The sequence below is a fragment of the Parasteatoda tepidariorum genome, chromosome 6 (assembly GCF_043381705.1).
Source record: "Parasteatoda tepidariorum isolate YZ-2023 chromosome 6, CAS_Ptep_4.0, whole genome shotgun sequence".
Classification (NCBI taxonomy): Eukaryota; Metazoa; Arthropoda; class Arachnida; order Araneae; family Theridiidae; genus Parasteatoda; species Parasteatoda tepidariorum.
The window spans coordinates 35,791,837-35,804,900 of NC_092209.1; the positions used below are offsets into that span (position 1 = coordinate 35,791,837).

General features: G+C 27.1%; 1 long non-coding RNA gene across 1 annotated transcript; it reads right to left on the reverse strand.

Annotated features, from left to right (window-relative positions):
- Window positions 1-1,994: 1,994 nt before the first annotated feature.
- Window positions 1,995-11,765, reverse strand: LOC107438709 (uncharacterized). The gene is made up of 3 exons (XR_011636992.1): window positions 11,616-11,765; window positions 8,026-8,259; window positions 1,995-3,783 (listed from the first exon to the last, which is right to left on the reverse strand). It is a non-coding gene; the product is annotated as an uncharacterized lncRNA (long non-coding RNA).
- Between the last annotated feature and the right edge of the window lie 1,299 nt (window positions 11,766-13,064).

Genomic DNA, 13,064 nt, shown 5'->3' on the forward strand with positions numbered 1-13,064 from the left:
ATTTAAACCCCCCCCCCCCCCCGAAAAAAAAATTCTGTTGCTGCAAATTAGAAATTTATTTAATAAGAGGTTAAAGGTTTTGAATGAATTTTTTTTTAAAACTTATAATCTTTTTTCCTTAAAAGTTTTTTTTATGGGTAACATTATCTTAAACTAAGCCAAAATTTAAAATTTTGTTAAGATAAATTAAGGACTCTTACAGTTTTATGCTCAATTAAGAATGGCATTTTATCACATATGCTTATATCATTATATGCTTTGCAGTGTTCAGGGAAATTCTCTATCAAAAAATCAACAAGTTTTTCTCCATCTTTTCTGCTGGTAATAAAATTTGTTTATATTTCCCTGTTAATATAAAATTTATCAGTATAGTTTTTAAGCAATGGAATTGATTTGGAGGAAATTTTTTTTTTTTTGAAAAATTTCATCAAACTCCTGTGTTTAAGTGTTAGAAATCTTTAATTTATCCTTTAAGGACCAAAATTATAGTTGCTTAGCAATGAACTTATCTGAAAAGAAATTCTAGAGGAAATTTTCATAGAAAAGTTTGGCAGTTAGGAAAATTTTTATCAAATTCATCTCTTTGTGATAAAATTAATTAATGTTCATCTGTAGATATCATATTTATCCCCATGGTTGTTTAGCAACAGTCTTGTGCGGTGAGAAATTTCCCTGAACATTATACAGCATTCCTTGTGAGTGATTCCTCTGAGGTCCAGCTGTTTTAGAAATTATATTAACTGTTATGAATGTTTGATAAAATGCTGAATGCAAGGTTCAAAACAACTTTTATTTGGCTGTTTGCCTTCCTAAATAAAATTATGATCTACAATGTGATAAATAATAGATGATGTGTATTCTATGTTGCTCTATAAATGTTATATTATTAGCAATGTGTATTTTTCCTTTTATATTTTAAGACTCTAAGCAATTTTGAACTGTGATAAATAAGTATATATTTATTACTCTATAGCTTAATCTGCAGATTTTACCTAAAGTGAAATCTTTTAATGGTGTGCTAAGTCATGTAATTAAAGGAATTTCAAAGCCATTTGTTTTTTAAGATTCGTAAATGCTTTGAAATGTTGTTGTTGAATTGTTTCGAAAATAAAATAAATGTTCAACTTAAAATGTGTTTTTCTTTTCCTCCATTTGTTCATTTTTTTATTGGTTAACCATCTAATTGCATTTCATATTTTTTTGTTGTGCATTTATTTTTTTATTGCTTCATAACGGCTTGGTAATTATAAATATCATTAACATTTTTAATAACCTTTTTATAATAGTATGTCTACAGTAGTTGATTTCGATTTATTTATTTAATGGTTTATTTCTTAGAGAAGAAAAGTATCATTAACCCCTTAATGCAGAATTTTTATTAAACATATTTTACATATTTTTTTTAAAAATTATTTTCTATTAATTTAGGTTAAAATAAGTGAAAAATATTATATTTTAATTATTTATGGTTATAAAATACTGCATGAAACAACGGTGTCTTTCTCTGTGTTTACGGTAATCTTCCAAACACAGCTCACTTCCAAACAATAATTAAAATTTGCACTTACTTAGATTTAAGCGAAGCATTTATTCATCGTTGAAATTTCTTTATTTTGCAAAATCAATTATTGATGATTTTTTGAATATGAATGAAATAAATATTATTCAAACTAATTTTTTTAAATTTTAGTACAAATATAATTACAAGAATCTAACTGATTTTTTTAGTAACTATTGGACTGTTTTTATACTAATTAAAAAAACATCAAGATATATTTTTACTGGTAATTAGAGTCCCAGAAAAAATATATGAAAGGATCCCATCTGTTTCAAAAGATTAAATAAACAAATATCATTCAAATAATGATCAATTTGACAAAATCATAATAATTTTAGAATAATTAAGCAATCAGATGATTAACTATTCTGCACTTAGTTTGCACATATAAAATCTAGAACGTGTTAAAATCTGACAACAATATAAAGTATCAAAGAACATGGTAAAGCAATTTATTTTAATATAGGCTGAGAATTATTGTCCTGAAGAAAATATCCTTAAATCAACAAATATCATACAAATATTGATTAACAACAAAAATATGGTATCACTAAGAATGATATCAAAATCATGTTCTGTTCTTAGAATGCATGACTTCTAGAGAGCATCTGATGAAAGCCGACTGTTAAAGTTTTTGTGAAAGAGTTTATTTTTATAAAAATAACAGATAAATTAATGTAAAATTTATTTATGTGAAACATAAACAAATCAAATCAACAATATCAACTTAAAAAAAAATCTTTTAATGTAAAAACCTTCATCTTTAATTATATTAAAATTAATTTAAAATTCATGCAAAAAAGATGCACCTTTATGAATAAAATTTAATTATTTTTGTGTACTCATCTATAAATATCTAAAGTTTAAAACAAACAAAAAAAAATATTTTTAATGAATTTTCAAAGAGCTATTTAATATCCTTTAACTTATAACACGGGACTTCAAAAGAACTGTACCCATCAGGATAATGCTACTATTTTAAATTTCTCAATATTTTTTTGTAAAAGATTATTTTAGGTACAAAAATTTCTGTAACAAAACTAATACGAAATTTTTAACATTTATTAAAATGCTGTTACTATGGAAAAAGCTAAATAATTTTGATTTTTTTTGTTGTTGCTCATATGGAAAGAAATGTAAAAACTTTATAATCAAAATATATATTGTACATATAGATTTAGTGGTTTAACAAGTTTGAATGAAATAAAAAGTGGTTTAACAAGTTTGAATAAAATAAAAAGGGAGATAAGATTAGGGGGTTTCAAGGAAACCCTAGGGTTTATCAATTAAATTACAACAGATTTCCGAATATTTCCCAAGGTTTTTAAATCAGATGAGACTGTTGAGAAAGATGAATGGGATTGTAGAAAGATCATAAACTAAATTATTTAAATAATTCAAAAAAATGGAATGATTCCCAGAAGTCAAGTTTGGTAGATGAAGAGCAATGTTAACTGATTTTATTACACGAAAATTCAAACATTGATTAGAATTCCAACTATGAAATACAATTTTTAAATTACAATTTTGCAAATACAGAGGGACCGCAAAATATATAAACGGTCAAATATCTCATCGGATCAAAAATATAAAAAAAATAATAATACCAATATCGATCAAGAACCCAAAATTTTTTATTGTAGAAGTGGATTTTCAGGAAAAAATTAATTTGATTTATACAGATTATTCCATTTTCTTTTACAGATGGAGTCAGTCGAGAAAATAAAAAGGGGATTTAAAAAAAAATCGATTTAATTTTAAATAAGCTTTTCAATGGTACTAAATTCTATCACCCCCAAATCTGGGAGTGAGTGTCGACTTTGGTATCATATAAAATGCCTCTTTTAGATTTTTGATACCATGCGTTTTTTTTTCCAAATATTTTACCGTTTTCATATTTTTTAGACACCTTGTAGCGGGTTAAAACTTCCTGCTACAGAGCCCAACTGATTTTTTTCTAATTAAAAAGTTATTAAAATCAAATCATCTGTCTTCTCAGCAGTAATTTCGTCTATAAAATGTAAGCAAGACCACGACTAATGTTGCATACAGTGTAACGAGATGCATTGGGTTTAACGAAAGAGCTCTGTTGCACAAATCTTCATCACACAGGCAAGCTTGGATTTTCAAGTATTGTTTGGTGTCCTTGCTTTTAATTTCGTGTTCAAAGCATCCGGATCTCTTTTGAGGATTTCCCACGCATGTGTAGGTGATGTTTTTTGGATCTGCGGCAAAAATATCTTCATTAGCATAATGTTTCTTAAACTGAAGAATATATATAGTTTGTCTAAAATGAGAACTCCTCCAGACATTCGTCTGGATCTGTGGCGGTGACTATGGTAACTAGGTATGACTATTTGAAGTAGGGGTGCAGGGTCACTGTTTTGGAGTGGTTTCGGCTCGGGTCAGCGGGAGAAAGGGAATCTTTTTCTTTGGTCTATTGTGTTAGTCCTAGAGTGAAGCTACCCTCCCTGAAATGCACCATTCTTGTTTCCATAGCACCACGGCCTCAGACTTTGTGGCGGGAGGAGTTCTTAGCTTAGACAGACATACAACGTCGTGCATCGACATAAAATTTGTTAAGTGTACAACTGGGTAAAAACTGGAAATTTTGACGAAAATTATTATTATCTTTTACCACGTTTATATAAACTTGCCTTCGTGTATGTCTGTCCGGGTGGAATTTTGTAATCGATTTTAAACTAACTTCCCAACTAGCTGCAAACTTCAAATTTGGCACATAGTTCAGAATTGGATGACAATGCATGAAAATGAAGAGAAAAAAGAGATACAAAGTAAAATAAAATTAAAATTTAAAAGAAAATTATTTTCGAGATTGTCTTTTGTTGTCGATTCCATTATTTCAAATTAGTATTACATGTCAGGTGAAAAGATTTTTATTGTCGGAGTATTTTTATTGACTGAAAAATCTCGTTGTAAGATCCAGATTTTCCTCATTCATTTCCAGATTGTTTTGGTTGTCATCAGCATACAACTAATGAAAGTCGTAAAGATAGTGTTTTTCTATAAAGATTTTTGTATCCCTAATTTAAAATGAAAGTTCTATTATTTTAGTAGTGGTCTTGTAGTAGTCTTGACTACTCTTGACTAAGAAAAATAATCTAAATAAAAATATATATTTTTAAAAACCACGTTTTTTGTAGTGAAGAATAATAATTGAAAAGTAATAATTTTTAAAAAATATATAATAAAAATTAAAAAAATTATAATTTAAAGTAAAAAAATTTAAAATAAAAAATAATATTTTCAAAAACCACGTTTTTGTAGCAGAGAAAAATAATTAAAAAAAAAAATTTGAAAAACGAAAAACGTGGGGCGCATGAAATATATAACAGTACATATACACATACGTATGCACATGCACAGTCACATATACATCCACATACATATGCATATAGACAAACATATTCCACATCCACATTCAGATACAATTACAGATATACATACACATATACTCAAGAGCACACATACACACACTAATATAACATTACTGTTATGTATTTCATGCGCCCCACGTTTTTCGTTTTTCAAATTTTTTTTTATAATTATTTTTCTCCACTACAAAAACGTGGTTTTTGAAAATATTATTTTTTATTTTGAATTTTTTTATTATATGTATATTTAAACTTTAGTTCATATGCGTTCTAAAATTCCTAAAAAATCTTCGATTTTTAGAAATAAAATTACAGTTGTATTTTTCATTTGCTGACATACGAAACCGGAAGTAAACTGCCGATAACTGAACTAATTTTTTTCTTCTTCATTTTATTTGTATAAACTATATTTCTAAGACAAAATTTATTTTCAAGAATTAATTTTTGAATATTTAAATTTTTTTTTTGTTTCCAGAATTTCTTTGCATATTAAATGCATTTTCTGAAGAAAGTTTGATTTTAAGAATAATTCTCAACTCTTCTAACACACATTACAAAAAAAAAAGTTAGTTATAGAATTTTTTGAAATTTTGTATGTAGGTTTTATATGTATAATATTGGCGATGTTTTGAACTAAATGCTACTGAGTAGTGTAACTGTGAATTTGTTAATTTTATCAAGTTTTAAGTAAGAATATTTAGAATTTTTCTTTAAAAATTCAGCATGAAATAATATATTTTGTTCTATTTTTCAAAGTGAATTGAAAAATTTGTTGTTTTTAAGCTCAGATTTAGCCTTATTTTGAAAAATATTTCGATTTTTAAACTTTAATATAAATTTATAATTTTAGGGCCCGTGCTAAACAAACATAAAATTAAGTGAAGAAATTCTATCGAAACCAATCGGATACTATAAATTAAGAATCTATCTTCTATATCCGAATATTTGGGAATGTCTTACTATTAAATAAATATTAATTTGATGTATGTGATCAAATGCAAATTTTAGTTGGTAAGGGTATTACTTAAACACAAAACTTTTCATATTGCATTATCTTTGAATTAACAGTGAGCTTAAAATTATATATATATAAACAGAATAAATTTTGCCCCAATGATCGGATTTTTATGTATTACGCGCTGCTAATTTTTACGGTGCAAAAGGTTGCGCTCAAATATTTTAATTACTGCTAATTGCTGATTAAGTCATGAAATCAAACAATAAAACGTATTTTCTCTAAATAAACGTACTTTCTTCTTGATAAATTTGAGTCATCAGAATGTATAGGATCTGCTCAATTTGGAAAATATAAACCCAATACTTATTTCCGAAAAATGAACTTTAAATGTTTATTTCAATTTCTGTATATTTCACAATTAGATTAGATTACATCAGGAAATTTTTAAATGAAGACTTTTTGATCACCATAATTAAAAATCGTTTATCCGTAGATAATTCCGCGTGAAAAATAGTTTTTAATAACTATTTTATTCCATGACGGTGTAGTTATTTTTAAGCCAATTTTCTCATTATTTTAAATGTAATTTTGGAGTGATGAAATGCACTATGCGAACGAAATAAGTCGAAAAATTTACTTAAGAATTAATAATTTAAAAATACGGCTCCTTTAAAAAAATAAATTATAAACTAAGAACCCATTCGAGCAATTTTTTTTCTTATTTTATTCTTAAAATTAATCTAACTATTTGAATATTTTACAACTCGCAATTTTTTCAACCATTATTGAATAAATAGTGCTAATGAAGTGACAGCAAAACGTGGTACAAAAAAATTCCTAAAAATTAATCCCTTGCTAATTAGGAATCTTTTTCGTTTTTTAAAAAAAAAANTACGAAGACTAATCGAAAATATATATATATATATAAAAAATATGTTGTTAGATCTATTTTAATTATCCAAAACTGGTTTGAACTGTAAATACAAAGTTTCATACATTTTGGAATTTGTGCAACGTATCTAATTATAAGCAATTAGGCATTTTATAATTTATTTATATAAGAATAATTATATAAGTAGAATAATTATGGTATTTCAACTAATGTTGAAACTTTTAATTTCAAACGAGAATTTTTTTCCTTTTATAACTATTTTAATTAAATGTTTATTAGTAAAAAATATAATAAAATTTTTATTTTTAATGCATAATAAAAGTGCATGGTAGATTTTTAATTATAGCCACAATCCAAGGTTTTTGACGAAAATCCCACGTGTCTTCTCCAAAACACCAACTATGAATGGTTTTAAAACGCATTTATCATTTGGAAAGAAAACATATATTAATATGATTTTTTCTTCAAATTAAAAAGAAAATACCACGACAGTCCCCAGATTTGAGCATATGACTTTCACCACTGCAATCATTTTCCCATATATGTAACTAGCTGATCTTTCTGGTTAAGAAAAATTATAAAAGCCCTTATTTACCTTATATTTTTAAAAATGGGGTAAAAAAATGGGGTCTTTTTCTAGTTAGTTGAAAAAATAATTTTGGGGTTTTCTAGTCTAGTTCCTTGACCTAATTAGTCTATTATTGCAAAATTTGGTGCAGTGAGAAGAATTGAATTTCATAAAATGACAAAGTTTAGGCATTTTATAAAGTTACTATTTAAAAATTTCTTTGATTCGAATTAAAACTTCTTGAGATGTATTGGAATTGGCAAAAAGTAAAATTAGCTTTTAAGGGTTCAAACTTTCGCCCGCTCTAATGACAACTATTAGGACCAAATTCTCCAGATTGCGGCTTTCGCTCATATTTTTATAGTTAAAAATCTAAATCTGTCGGGAAAAAAGGTTCAAATTTAGAAAAAGAATGTTTTTGTGCCTGATTTTGTAATTTAAAATATCGTCTGCGCAAAGTAGTTAGCATATTGAAGGTTACTCCCATTATAATTGGCTCTTAGTTCGTGATCCTTAAAACTAAAGTTATTCAGGGTGATTATTATTTTTGTGTTTTGTCTCAACGATATATTATTTTCTCCGAGTATGCCTCATATGGAATACTACTATTTAAAATTTCTTTCGATCTTACTGGAAATAAAATCGATTTCTTACTGTTTGAGATATAGCTCCATTTTAAACAATAACTGTCTTCTGATTGGCAGTTCATTACGCCACATTTTCGTCTTATTTCTTCTTCTGTTGGCGCTCTCGTTCTTTCTTTTTCCCCAATATAATTCTCAGAAACTGGAAATTTCCGATCTTTGACTTTGGACAATTCTTTTAGACGTTCATCTTTCGTTTCTGGCGAATCATCCCAAAAGCAATCATAACATTTTAGGCTGCTGGCTAAATAAAAGATAATTAAGTAATTAATAGGATAAAAAATTTGTCTTTTCATGAAGTAATTAAATAGGATAATAAAGTAATGTGAGATAATAAAATTAAAAATTTTTTTTTGGTTCGAAAACATTTAAAGGTTTTGTGGGTAAAAAATGATAACCTACACTTAAAAAGTTTAAAGATAAAAAAAATTTCCTTTTATTCCAGCTGAAATACATGCTCTCCTATAAAAGATCTCAAAGATCCTATAAAGATCAAAGATTTTTATAGGATCTTTGTCAAAAGCTGCGTTGCTGCTTTTTGACAAAGACTCGTACCACTAGAATGTCATGCAAGGTGTTGTTGGATATAGGATGTGGGTTATCACTTTTTACACCCGAAATCTTATATTTTAGAATAAAATATTTTGCTTCCAATTAAAAGCTGTTTTTGGAAAATGTAGAATGCTGAAAATAAAATTTAAATAATAAAATAACGCTCTTTATTAAGAATTATACAAAAAAAAAAAAAGGCTTTCACAATTGAGGGTTTAACAAATTGTGGTCATTTATAGTTTCTGGTTCATTTTCACTAATGGGTTCAATGTGAAATGGTAGATATTAGGCTATGTAGCATTACAAAATTTATGCCCATAATGAAAATAACGCATCTTAACAAAAATAACCAAAATATAAAGTGAAAAAAAGTTGAAGTTGTAGTTTATGTATTTTGTAATTGTTTTAAAGAAATTGCAGTTTAAACTATCTGTTATTTAAAAGTTGAAAATGGGGAAGTAATTTTGCTTTGATATTTTTTAAAAGTAATACTTATAAAAAGAGTTATTTTTATCTTTCTTTTTGGATACAGGCATTTATCCAAAAGAAGTGATTATTTATTTTGACCGAAAACTTGTGAGGTAACGCTATTTCTTCGCTTTTTTTTGTTCCTTCTACTACAGTCATAAAGGCCTAGCAGGAGAGAAGTAATTTAAGGAAATGGGCACACATTTTTTTAAAATCATTATTGTTTTTACATATTTATTATTTTTTTTTATTATTTCTTCAGTTAGACAATATTTTATACATTTTATACTACAAACATATTTTATATATATTTAAAAATTAAAACACTATCTGAAAGATACAATGGAAAAAAGACATTGAAATTTTTCATGAACTATAACTAACACTTAACTTTCCTTTAATTTCAAAGACATTAAAAGTTTCAAACTTTTCCCAGAAATTTATGTTTTCAACTTATCAGAAAATAGATTTCTAATTCAAAGCATGCAATAACTTCCATGCGCAAATTGAATTCTATAAAGCAAAAATAAATTAAAACTTAACTAAAAAACCTTTTAGCAGAAAGAAAAAGTATGAATGAAAATTATTAAACTATGTTGAAAAAAAATTGTTGTACTAAAAAAAATTCTAAATTGTTCAATAATTTACAGTAAATAATTGATAATTACAATTATTAAACGTAATAGTACTTTTTTTGATCGCTGAGTTCGAACTGTAAAAAGCTAAAAAAAAAAAAAAAAAAAAAAAAAAAAAAAAAAAAAAATCGTCAACTGGTTAAGGTATTACTCACATGATAATGCTTTGTTAAATTACATGTAAATCATCAAATTCAGTTCTAAAAAAGAGCTTTTTATGGGATTTAAAAAAAGTAAATAATATTAAAAAAAGTTTTAAAGTTAAGAAAAATTATTGAAGAATAGATGAAAGTGTCCAAATAACTCCTAGATGCTACCTTAATAGCTACATCTAAGCACGAAATTCCACCAATGAATTAACAATTTTAATGCTATAAAGAACAGCTGAGTAGAATTGAATATTTATTTTGGCATTTTAACTGGATGGAATTAATGGGAGCATTAAGCAATGAATGCAGCATTGAAAAGAACCATTGAATTGAATATTTACATGGTATTTTAATTAGCATGAGTTGATATGTGAATTACTGGTAACTATACGCAATGAATATAGCGTTGAAAAGAACTATTGAATTGAACAGTTACTTTATTATTTTAATTAGCATGAGTTAATATGTGAATTACAAAAAACTACTCAATAAATAAAGCGTTGAAAAGAACGATTGAATTTAATATTTACTTTATTATTTTAATTAACATGAGTTAATATGTGAATTACTGGAAACTACGCAATGAATATAGCGTTGAAAAGAACTATTGAATTGAACAAATACAAAAAACCAAATTATCATTTTAATTTAGCAATTCCAATAATTTATGAATATGATATAAGGGGTATTCCTTAAAGACATTAGAAACCTTAAAAGTAAAACAGGTTTTGAATATATGTTTCCTTAAAGATATCATATATTAGAAACCTCGACAAAAATGAGGTCTAAAAAGTATACTGGTTAAGCATCGCAGATTAATGTTAAAGTTAGGAAAAACAAAATTCCTGTCGAACATTCAAAACTTGTTTGATTGCATAAGAAAACTTGGAGGTGTTTACAAAAATGTCTTACAACACCTTCATTCTATTTCCCTTTCAATCAAATATTTATTGATATTTTCAGTTTCCCCTTCATTTCCCTTAAGATTCACTAGAACGCGATAGTGTTATTGTTTATTCCTAGCTAAAGTCTTACATGCTACTCATAATGTTTAATTTTTAACATAGATTAAAGTTGGTTTTTACGCAACACCAAGTATAGTATTTGTGTATTATGTAATATATTATAGAGGGTGATATTATTTACAAATAATGAGCAATAAATTTTACTTAGCAATAAACTATGATTTGTTTGTAATAATGAAGTGTGCGAAATTTATGCTATTTTGTAAATTTTTTTTTAAGATACTTTAAAACACGTAACACTTGTGTTAGGTATATAATTTTTGAGATCAAAAATAGGTTGTGCATTCAATATTTAAACTAATTTTACTTTTACATTAGAAAAATTCAATATTTATAATCTGAGTCGCTGTGGTTCAGGGGATAGAGCATGCACCTCCTAATTTGGTTACACAGTTTCGAATTCCAGTGTTGCCGGGTTGTTTCGAGCACGCAGCAACCTCAGTGCTGACGTAAAATATCCTCAGTGATAGACGGATCATGGGTTCGAACCTCTTTACGGTCAGTTTAACCGTGGGTGATTTCCGTAGTTTTCCTCACCATGTTGCTCAAATACGGATTAATTCCATTAAAATGTCCTTTTCGAAAGCTAGTTTGTCCCAGTACTTGATCCATAAGTATCCCTGTCTTCTGTGTAGCGTTCATTGCTACAAGGCTGCGGAGTTGAACATCGATGATTATTGACTTTAAAATAGGGTCGACTGTTCAAGACCGGTTATTAAATAATTTTTTTTTTAATAATCAATTTGGTGAAGTAATAATAATCTTTCTTACTTGTAAAAATGCAAAGGAAAAACGTGAGAGAGAGCAATAATCCTTTCAGCCCGATAGAAAACATATTCAGATTTCGAACACTAACTTAACATGTTTAGGAAAAATACTCAGTTTCAGTCAATACTCTTGTCGTATATTAAAAATGACACTACTCAATTTATCTTTTCTTATCAATGCATTCCGCAAATGATATGAAAGCGAAAGATAAATAAACATGAAATGAAACTAAGAGGAAATAAAAAGAGGTGAACAATACAGCTAACACGATTTGTTCATTTAATATCGCAGCAAAATAAATTATGCAAGAATTACTTTATTTTTCCTCACTGTGAGGGGAAAAAAGGGATCTATCTGATGACAAATTAAATGACAATAAAAACCTTGAATTTAAATATTTTTATATCAATTAGCTGATATTTAATTAAGATTTAATATGTAGAACTGTACAAGATTAATTATTAAAGAATACACATGTATATATGCCATTAAATTTTATACATGCCATTAAATAAATCAGCTGTCCCGGATGCTTGGGAGTAAGAGATGTGTAATTATCAAAAAAAAATTTTTTTTTTCTGTATCAGTTACAAAGTAATACTGATGCAACTGATTGTGAGTTATAAAAACCTAATACTTTTTGATAATAAACCTAATACCTAATCACATATCTATTAATCTTAATTAATAGAGGGTACAAGCTGATATTGATTCAAATGATGGTATCAACTATGAGAACCCGATGTTTGTTAATTCAGATTTATATATATATATATACACAGTACAGAGCCCGCAATCCGGAAATCAGAAAACCGGAAAACCAAAAAACCGGAACGAAATTCGATAAATTTTCCCACCATTTAAAAAAAATAAAATTTTTTCCTCATAAGATTTCAAGATTTTTCTTTCTTTTTTGAAAGATGTTTACCTTACCATCATTTTGGAAACAATCATTAGTGTATTACTTCATCGTTTTTTCTTCTTTTTAAGATTATTTCCAAATATATATTTTTTTAGTTGAGTTTGACAATAAAAAAACGGCTTTTTGCAGCGATTCAGAAAACCGGAAAAATCAGTTATCCGGAATAGCGATGGTCCCGATCCCGAAGAAAAATATCCTTTCCATTGTAAAGATAATTACTAAAAAGACAAAAATTCATCAGAATATATATATATATATATATATAATTTTTTGAGTGCTCCTCACACTATTGTATTAACGCATGTACATACAACGTATACATGNTTCATCTATCAAAAGGTACCTCGTGATTGAATAAAATTAGCATGTCTTATATACCGGTGAATTGATGTTTAATATTCGTAGTGGTAGTTACGCCACAATACTCCCCCACCAGAATTTTATCTGGGATAGAATTCGATGTACTGATACCACTAGTTGCTGTACTTGGGAAAGACCGGGAGAGCTGGTTTTAAGGTCACCGGTTTTTT